Genomic DNA, 9,883 nt, shown 5'->3' on the forward strand with positions numbered 1-9,883 from the left:
GTTGTCTATGCACCTATCCATTATATTATTTTGTTGTGTTTGCACCATGCTCCTCCCTGCTGATTATTTCTGTCATTTTTGCTTCTGTCGTCCAACTCACTTGTGTCTCATTTTGATTTTTTTGATTTTTTTTATGGGCAGATAAGCTAAACCAAACTAAAAACCACAGGCAGTAATGTAGTAGTAAATAAAAAGGTGTGTAAACTATAAACTCCCATCAGAGATCGCCATACAGCAAGGAATCACTGAAAAAAACAACCATTTTCACAACATTTAAATAACATAGATTTACATTAGCTTGAAAAGGTAGTTAAGCTGTTATTTCACCAGTGGAAAAAAGAGTAAACTCTTTAAACTCTATTTCACAAATAAAAAGATGAGTGTAGGATTGGAATTGGCCTTTTCTTTCTACAAACTACAAAGTGAATATCACACCAACTTTACCTGTATATCCTTCATCCACTGCTCCCAAAAAAAGATCCGAGCCGATGAAGCAATCGATGTTTGTTGTACCTTGAAAAACAGAAAAAGATTCTGCTAGATAGGTTGGAGACAGACAGATAAATGGATTGGAAACTGCAAAACATAACTTTCAGATCTCACTGTAACTCAAAATACACATCTTTTTTGTATCAGTGGCTCAGATGACAAATCTGAGAGTGAAAAAAATGTCTTCAATCCAGTGAATCAAAACATAAACAAAACCAGCTGTGGAGTAGGGTTAGACCAACATATGGGGCTGATATTGGTCTTTTATTAAATATCAGATATAAGCCAGTCAGTGTCATCCACCTCACATGACATTTTAGTTTCACATTTTATTTATCCATGTAATTGTCCAGTAATGTTTATTGTAAATTAATTATTTCAAGGCAGTAATGTCTCCCAGAGTTTCTCTACCATTGAACAGGTGTGTGGTTTCTCTCTGCCTTTAAGAGCTGCTGACACTAAAATAATCTCATCAGTCTGGTTTCAGTGGAGAGTTTTAGTGTCCCATGATGGTCTAAATGCTATTTCAGAGGCAAAGGAAATTCTGAAGGAAACACTGAATACTTGTCATTTCTTGGCATAAAAATGATCAAATTTAATGATATTGAATATCGGCACAAAATATCAGCTGTCAGTATAACAATAAAAACCTGTATCGGCTGACGGAGGGCAGAGCGTTACTCATTCACTTCCTCACATCAGCTTTTCCCGGTCGGTCCAGGCAGTTGAACTGGCAAGCTTCCAGCCACAAGCCTCTTTAACCTCTATGTCTCCAAAGCCCCAGTTTAGTGAGGGAGTTGGCTGAATTCAAGCTATACAGTTCTGGTAAATTAGGCCTCATAAAAACCTCTCAACTGTTAAATTGGGTCAATGGCAAAAATGGTTTTCAAAAGAGAAAAAAACAACCTGACCAGGAAAAAAAAACATTGGGACAATAATGCACTTAAACTAGAAATTGAAATGCGTATTCAGTGTGTGCATATTTGTTTTATAGCTTTTAAGATAACATTAATTAATTTTTAAACTAGATTTCTGATCTTACCACCCATAAAATGTGAGGTGGTGCAACCGTATAAAATGTTTAAATATGTACTTTAACTGTATTTATCATCACCAAAAAACATCCATCTTCTGATTAACAACTATTTAATTACTGCAGTTTTGTTCTCTTCATGTACGTGCGGGACAGTTACACCACCTGACGTTTTTGGACTTTGGAACATCAACGCACTCAGAATTAACTGAAATGAATAAACACACAAATTCACACAAAATCCAGACATTTGGTCCTGATATTAAACATTAGACCTATTTTGACCGAACAGAATCAGCCTCATTATTTTTCCTATCGTTCATTATTTAAAATCAATGCCACATTTCACCATTTTTAAACCTCAGGAAATCCTCTCATCCTTGCTTCACTCACCTATAGGGCTGCCAGTAATGCCACACACACACAAGGAGACAGTGAGGAGGACACAGGTCTGAATCAAACCAGCAGGGTCCATATCAGCTTGGTAGTGTTTTCCCACAACCTGCAAACTGACACACTGAGGCGATCATCTGAATCGGAGGAATAATGAAGCGGCCGCACCTTGCCCACCTTCCCAACAGCCCCATTTTATGGCGGGTTGTTAAGCGTTACAGCCGGGGCGTAAACACCGAGTTATCACCGACGCCGTCGCCCGCCTGAAGCATTCACCGTGCCACAGAGCAGCATGAGGCCTGAGTTTCATTTCCCCTGTAGGAGCACAGAAGGAGCCCTTAAAGCGTCTTTTTCCTTACAGAAGGAGCTGTGCAGGCTTTGTTTAGCCAGGATCTACACAGGACCGGCCTCCAGTTCCTGCTGCTCTGCTACTGGACTGTTGCCTTTTAGAGTTTGCTAGTGAATTTTGACCTTGCTCGTACCTTTCATGTGATTTTTATTGTGTTTTGCTTCTATAAATTGTCATATGTTAATGCAGTGTTATAAAATGTTGCTGCTTCCTGGCCAGGTCTTCCTAGAAAAAGAAATTCTTGCTGTCAATGGGGTAAACTAACCTAACCTAACCTAACCTAACCTAAACTGAACTGAACTGACTTGATCCAACCTAACCTAACCTTAACCTAAGCTACACTAACCTAACCTAAACTGACCTAACCTAACAACAAACTAAACTAAATTAAACTAAACTGTCCTGACCTAAACTAAACTAAACTAACCTGACCTTATCTAACCTAAACTAAACTGACCTAAACTAAACTGTCCTGATCTAACGGAAAATAACTGACCTAACCTTAACTGTGCTGACCTAAACTAAACTAACCTAACATAATCTAAACTACCCTGACCTAACCTAAACTAAACTGACCTAACCTAACCTAGCCTAAACTAAACTGACCTAACCTAACCTAAACTTACCTAAACTAACTAACCTGACCTGATCTAACCAAAACTATTGCCAAGTGAAGATCCATGACTGACAATAAATCTCCTGTTGAAAGACAAACAACACAACAGATAGATACCATACAGACAGGCGTATAGACAGACTGACTGAATTAATTGATTCTCTGTTTAGTCCATGTGGGATCTTAATTAAGGTTATCAGCCATAAACTAACAACAACAACATGACGCCCCCATCATGGAGACGAGTCTGTGTATCTCTGTGTTTCACATGTTGTTGCTATTGATTCCCATAAGGCAGTGCTGCCTTATCACTGACATAACGCCAACAGTTATGGTTTACTGGAACACTGATAGATTTATCTATGAGGTAAATTTTATTACTGGTAATATTTCAGGTTTGACACGTGGAATCTGTTAGTCATTTGAATGAGTCATCCTAATGAGCATGAGTTTCCATTCAGCACTAATCAGCAGCCTGCATTTTAGTTAGTTAACATGAGCACAAAACATGAAACCAGAGTTAGTTGTGAAGACCAAACTCTTTTACAGCTCGCAGACCAGTGGACAACATAATCGGTGTCCTACAGTAATGTGTGTTAAACATTCACCCAGCTTCCTCCAACTCCTCCTGGGGGATGTCCAGGAACTGCCAGGCATGCTGGGAGATGTAGTCCCTCCAGTCAGTCTCTTTCCAGTCAGTTGTGCCCGGTAAAGGGGAGAACTGGGTAGGATGAGACATTTTTTAAATTTTGTGCTACTACAGCAAAGTAAATGTGTATGTATCTCAAACAATAATTGCTATGTATTAGGGCTGTCAGCGTTAACGCGTTAATCGCATGCGATTAATTTCAGATGTATAACGCGTTTTTTTTTTTTTTTATCGCGTGTTAATCACATGTTATTTTGTCCCTTCTACACACCCTTAGTTGGCTAATCAAGCACCATGGATTGCTGCTGCATCCTGCTGGCTGTGTAGCTGCCTGTGTAATTCACATCGCGGTGATGGAGAAAAACAACGACACCACTGGGATTTTGAATGGCTCGTTTCGCTTTAAAAGACTCCCAGACGGCTCAATTGACAAATCAAAAGTAATATGCATCTTGTGTCAAATGGAATTTAAGTATCACCGAAGTACTTCCGAGTTTGAGCTACCACCTACGAGCCAAACATACAGGTGCTAACGTTAATCAGACTAGCGGGCAACCGCTTCGCCAAAGCCGGCAAGCACTATTTTAGAAAGTGCGAATCGCCACAGACCTGTGGATGAAACTACATCTAAGAAGTGTTGTGTTCATTTGATTCCCAATCAAGACACTCTGGTAAGAATTGCTTTACATTGTTAATATGGACTTAAAAACAGTTTTGAAATGCAAAATAATGGAATTGTAAACATGCGATTAAAAACGCGATTAATTGCGATTAACTATTGAAATTCGGAGATTAATCACGATTAAGAAAATTAATCGTTTGACAGCCCTACTATGTGTATTTAAAGTTGTTGGGCTTTCATGGAAATTAAAACATTTTCTGAAGCTAATAGTTTTAGATGTATGACACATAAAAAAATTGGCTGAACTCACCCCAGGGACGGGGCAAGTTCAGCCCTACGGGGGTAAAATGTTACACAATTTAAAACCTTTATGCTGCCATAGAGCCAGACAGTCTGTCTCCACTTCTTCTTCTATCACATTCTAACATCATGTGGTGATGATTTCTCTTATTTTCAAAAGGATACCGATGCATAACTTGGTTCAACACAACTTTCAGCACAATGTTTGTGCGGTGTGTGTGTGTGAGTGTGCGTCTGTCTGTCATAACCTGTTCTAGCTTCTTCCGTTGTCAATCTTCTCATATTTCTTCAATATTATTCTGTCTATCTTCTGTTCCCTTTGCCACTGATCGACTTCCTCGGCTGCTGTTAGATCCTCCAGAGAGGCTGAACTCTGCTTGTTTTGCATTTGTAGTCTTGTGGCATAATGATATCTGCTCTGTAATATTAGAAAACACCTTTCGGGTGTGTTTAACCTAACATTTTAATAGAACATAAATGTAATTAGATTGGGGTAAGCCATGGCATTGGCTCAACTTGCCCCAGGGCTAGTGGCACATTTTACCCCATAACCACCATTTTGGTAAAACTGCTTCACAAAGCAACTCAGGCTGACAGTAATGCTATGTTAACGGCCTCATATTGTATCTTATAATACATAATAAAGCCTCACACATAATCTACTTCCATTCAGATACAAGAATCATGACAACTTTACCATGATGTAATCACTTGACATCGCAAAAATGTCATTTTTTGACTTGGCTTTCTCCCTGCACTCTCCATTACAGATTCAGTAGTTGACAGACAGTCCTGTATCTGTTGGTCTTCATTATATTAATAAGGAACAGGCTGGACAGTCAGCTGCTGCTGCAACATATCCTGAAACATATAGATAGCGCAGAGCCTGTAAATTGATGTAAATATCAGAGCCAATAAAACTTAAATTGATGTAAATATATGAGCCAATATCTAGGTAACACTATTTCATTTCATAACCTCAAATAGCTCTATAACCTGTCAATCCATAAAGGCAACAACTTGTAATCAGCAATTAGAGTTCTTATCTCGGGATATTAGATAAATACCTAATAACAATTGATTACTGTTCTTCATGACCTGTCAATGAACACACAGTACTGTAGGATATAAACCGCTCCTGTGGTTCAAAAGGGACATGAATGGCATTTCTTATATTTTAATAATTAACAAAAAAATCATTGATTTATTTTGTTTTCCTTTATATAATTTGAGTATTTAGGAGAAAAAAAAATTACAATGTGGAAAAAAAACTTCTCTTATGATTAAATCAAATTAACATATTCATAAAACATAAGTTCTCTTTGCACTAAACATACTGTATGCTCCAGGGTTTGAAATGCTCTAAACCAATTAGGTGTGAAAATGCCCTTCATCTAACTGAAATACTCAGTTAAACCAGCTTTAACTACAGCAGGTTCAATAAATGAAACTTCTTGGCTGAAACTATCCATTGTATAATATTGCTTGCATGCTATAATGGTACTAACTGCTATTTACAGATGTGCAAAATGATATTTGTATCTGATATCGGTTGTATCTAACTATGTTCTCAAACTCAAAACACTTCTTCCCTTTCTAACTTCTGCTGTGTGGGTGACTGGCTGTTTCTGGACTTCCTGCTGGTGTGTTTCTGCAGAAATCTCCAGCTGAATCTGCAACTCATGATGAAAAGGTTTATTTATACAAAAAAGCAAAAAGGAAAGATGTACCAGTATTAGCTAAGAACTGTGGGAGAAAAGCTCTGTTTACCTGTGTATGTGACAGGGTGTACGCCCCGATGAAGACGTGTCGGCATACACACAAACATCACTGACTTGACTTGATCTCACTTTATAAATATAATGACCCTTTTTAACCAAACAACTCCACACAAGAGTGCCTTGGTCCCCAAAAGGCCCTGTCACATACCCAGGTAAACAGCTTTTCTCCCACGGTTCTCAACTTTATTTATACAGCGCCTCAAACACGAAACATTTTGTTACAAAGCGCTTCACATGGTTAAAAGAAAAAGATAATCAAAAAAGACCACAGACATTTCAAAAAGCAAATTAAAGACACCAGTCACACCGAGAGAGCAAAAGCTTTCCTGCACTTTTCTGACATGAACAGCTCGGCTACACCCGGTGCGTTTCTGTGCAGCCATTTACTTCACTGCAGCTGCTCTGTTGCATGTGTGAGCCATATAAATGTTAATAAATGCCAAGATTTTGCTTATTATAGTCAGTTATCACCATGTCAGTATGCAAAATAGAGGATACGTAAACCACTGTGACTGAAATAAATGTTGGAGATGAGGTTATCTATGAAGTCGCTGAGAAGCTTCTAAAACACTCTAAAAAAAAAAAAAAAGACATTATACAACAGTTCCGGTCGAGTAATTTGATTGGACAAGAGACATTCAACACATGAGTGCTGATATACAGTATAACAGCACTGGGACTTTTTACTATATGTATCACTCCGCTTCACAGGTGTTCTAACATAGCCTTGATCAGGCTGCGTTCACACATAGTTTGTTTGTGTGGAGAAAGCTCTGCCTGGAGCTTCTTGTGAGAGAAATAAAAAGCTAACCAGCTGGTTAGCACTTCTAGCAGAAAATACAGTGTTGTACAACAAACAAATGCTTACCAGATATTCCCAATACGCGGCTACACAAAACTCTAACTTCATTAGAGGGGACTACGGATGAAAACTAGCCTTCTTGGGTAATTCTGGCATATTTTTTTAATGTGCACTGTCCCTGTCAAATAAACTAATAAATGAAATGAAATTTGCACCTAGTAGTGACAGCGATATGGAGACATTGACCTTAATAATGAACAGTCGTCAGAGGAGGACGATTGGGAAGAAAGTAGCTGAATTCATCTGTGCTAACCTCAAAGTAGCAGCTAGCCTGCAGGCGGGAAACAGTTTGCCTGTTGCTTGGCAACACTTGTGGAATCCTGAGGGAACTGTTTTTGATGGCGGAGACAAATAACAGACAAAAATCATCTGTTGGCTCAAATTACCATTACTTGATAGATAGCTTTGTTTATACAACTATTGTATAAAAGCAATATCACACTCAAGGTCGTGTTGTACTGTATATCAGCACGGCTGTGATTCGGTCGTAGGCACGATGCCGCAGGCTGAGGATCATTAATTAAGCAATCATTAACTGCTTAATTAATGATCCTCATGGTACACCTTGACTTGTTTATGGAAAAAAAATGAGCAAAACTACATAATTATGCTCAGTTATAAAATGTAGATAGGCGCAACACAACCAGCAGACCGTAGCGGAACAACAGACCTGCTGTAGCAGCTTGACATGTAACAGCAGATCAAGGTAACGAAAACACAGGCTCATAAATGTTTAATAATGTAATGCTGTTATTATCAGTGAATGCAAATGTATGATTATAATGTGTGTGCAAACTGTTCCTGAAATTGATATGTGCTCACTGATCACCCCAACAAATGTTAATGATTTATTAAACTCTTAGTGTGAGAAAAGTGCATTGTGGGACTTCAGATTAAATTAGGGGAGACTGGGGCACCCATATTAATGTTTGATGTCCACCTTAGTCTCTGTTCTGTATGTATTCTGCACAGTGTAATGCATGCAGCTTTTATACTTAAAATGGCACATATTATGGCATTTTTCATTATTATTATGACATCAAACATTAATATGGGTGCTCACATTGAATTTGATGATTAAATACAAAGTAATTGGTTTAAAACCGGAAGTCTTGTTTCTGGTAATTGGAGCTAGTCTTACCTATCGAGGCCGGGCTGCGCACAAACATGATGTATTTTGAAAACAACAGGTAGAGTGGCGAGTTCAGCTAAATAATGGTGTAAATGTCGGTCTTTTCAAGTCACTTTGGGATCTTTTGGCTTCAAGAGACTTGGATTATGCTGGATGAGCTGGATGGAGCCATTTTATGGTTATTTTCCATTATTTTTTGAAGACTGAAGACAGGACTCCAGCATCTTCAGTTGTTTTGGAGAACGCTGCAACGTACTTCTGCTGGCAAGCTCCGGGACTGTTGTATGGACTAACAAACTTTACCTGATTTTCTACTAGAATGGAGGTGAGTAGATAATGACTGAATTTTCATTTTTGGGTGAACTATTCCTTTAATGAGAAAGACATGGACAAATGAAGGCCTGCTGCCATCTCCTTTTAGGACGTTTTCACACCCCACAGGATCACTGGTCTGGTTTCACACTGCGTTATAATTCTGCCCAACGAACTGTGGTTCGTTTGCGTAAAACATTCGTCATCAACGTGACGTACTTTATCACTTAACGTGCGCCTCACATTCTTTGCAATGATTTTGTTTATTTGGTGTCACTACCAAAAACAGTGAGCAACACTTACACTTGTGTGCCTCACATGCTTCATGCTGCAGATGTGCAGAAGGCGAGCTGCTCTGTCTCTGAGAACAGGCAGTAGATATCGGCCTGTTTGTTGCTTCACTTGCAGTGCATCGTTCACGCCCGTCTGTTAAGTGAGCTCATCACTAGAGCCGCGCTACTGGCCAGACTTTCGCAACAGAAGTGAATCTACTCGTTTTTATTTCCTGAATGAGTCCAGACTGCGTTCTCACTCATGCGAACCGCACCGCAGTTCACTTTGGAACCAGACTCAGACCGCCTCGTACAGGTGAACTCGGTTGCGGTTCCTTGGTCCGCAACCGAGGAAAAAAGCTTTCACATTATCAACTTTATCAAGGCCAGTGTGAAAACCCCCTTAACTTCCTTACTCACACTGCACTGACAATGTCTTTCTCTGCTCACGTTCCTTCTTCCTCATTTTGAAAGACATGTTCAGATAAGGGCATGTTGCCACTCCAAGGGTTTGGCCAAGCTCTCCCTCTCGTCTATAAAAATGTCCCTTCCTTCTGACTCCACTCTCCGACAGCACCTTGCCTCCTAACACACAGAAGAAAACAACTGCAGACAGGTTGATCTTTTACCTCCAAAGCAGGTAAATGACCTTCAGTTGGCTATATTTGTTTACCAGGAGACCCAGACACTGGATTTAGTACTGTTGATATAGCCATTTTCAGAAGGCACGGCCAATAAAGGTGCAAATTATCACTCCATAGAATTGAACAGAAATCATGAAAAATTAAGTCTGCTTGTAAATTAAACTGTTTTAATGTCAGGCGTCATGATGAATCCAAAGATGTAAGTGAGAAAGGAGCAAGGGCGTGGCTTTAATATGACCTGACTTATATTATTTACCCAACATATATCAAAAATGAAATGACTTTTACATTTTGTTTTAACTAGCTTAAATGCATCTCAATTTTCCCTCACTTTGTTGGTAAAACTACTTTCTTAAAGAGTAACTCCACACTTAAAGACTTGGAGTTGTAAACTAGTATTTAGTACTATGTAATTATGAAATACAACAA

The sequence above is a fragment of the Centroberyx gerrardi genome, chromosome 3 (assembly GCF_048128805.1).
Source record: "Centroberyx gerrardi isolate f3 chromosome 3, fCenGer3.hap1.cur.20231027, whole genome shotgun sequence".
Taxonomy (NCBI): domain Eukaryota; kingdom Metazoa; phylum Chordata; class Actinopteri; order Beryciformes; family Berycidae; genus Centroberyx; species Centroberyx gerrardi.